We start from the raw sequence: 1,418 nt of genomic DNA on the forward strand, positions 1-1,418 counted from the left end.
ATTAATTTTATATATTTTTAGTAAGTATGAAAAGATTTTCATCAAAAATTTAAAAATTAAGTATGGATAACTAATAAGAAAAATATGTACATGTATACATTTTTTTGTCAGAGCTCTGGAAATAATTTTAAGCTCAGAAGATTTAATTGGTTTTAGTTTATTCAAGAAGACTAGTGGAAAGAGATTTATGTTGCATTTTTTTATTTATTTATTTTCATACTTTTTTCATAAAATGTAGGCCTGTGTACAAAAACTGTGATGATGCAGAAAGTTACAAGTTCCTTTCTCCCCTGTCTTTGATCCCAGCACACTGATGCCAGTACTGGCCAGAGTGCAAAACCAGAATCTAGGAATTTCCAAGCCAATTCTTTGTTACTGTTACATGGAAAAGAAAAAGGTTATAAATTTCATAGCTCTCACTCAAAAGAAAGTGAAAAAAGCAACACTTTCAGAGTAAAAATGAAAATGAAATGGATAACACCCTGGCCTTGGTAGAGAAATGCACAAATTAGAAACAATATATATATTCTGTATACTGATGTATTTATGTATGTCATTATATGTGCATGTCAGCAAATACTGTGAATTTTATTGTATTTTTATTGAAATATTAACCTATTGGATTTGGATCTGGATGCCATCACATGGCCCAAAATATGGGCTCTAGTATTCCTTGAGCAGCCACTCTGATGGGTGTGTGGCTTGTAGACTGGGTTCACATGAACACTCATGGGCTATTTGCCATTTTACAATGTCTATATTTGTCATTTGATTTGTTTATCCAGATAGTAATAGACTTTCCTTGCACAGACTCCATATCATATCTATAGGTAGTCCACAACTGTATGCAATCATAATAACAATAAGTAGCATTTTGTTATTTGTATAACTTTTTTTATGTAATATGAAATTTTCCGTGATACAACCTGCACTGGCAGTCACGAGAGTAGGAATAGGATCGTGAACATAGAAATAGTCCTCCCTGAAGGCGGCGCCCTTGCAGTCATGGCTTATGGATGGTACATTCCACACTCATTTATTGATAGAAATAATGCAAAAGCCCCTGAGTCTAGTCACCCTCCAGGAGCTTTGTGCACACTCACAGTGAGTCATTCTCGTCACCCTATCCTTCAGCTGAAATGCTCATGACAGCAAATTCATGTCACCCTGGCCCATGATGGCATGTGCACATCACCCGACCCTCAGACCAGATTTTTTCATGACATGATGGTCACATCATTTGGATCATTGTAGTTAATAATTTACAGCTAGAATTTCTCTGCACTTGCTAAAATCATTTTGAAGGTAACTCATGAGAAGGAGTTAGAATAGTAATTAGCTATGTTAAAAATCCGTTTTTCACCTGAGTATTAATACCTATAGCAGTTCTACAATTCTTGTCCATGTGAATGATGGCA

Source organism: Penaeus monodon, chromosome 16 (genome assembly GCF_015228065.2).
Source record: "Penaeus monodon isolate SGIC_2016 chromosome 16, NSTDA_Pmon_1, whole genome shotgun sequence".
Classification (NCBI taxonomy): Eukaryota; Metazoa; Arthropoda; class Malacostraca; order Decapoda; family Penaeidae; genus Penaeus; species Penaeus monodon.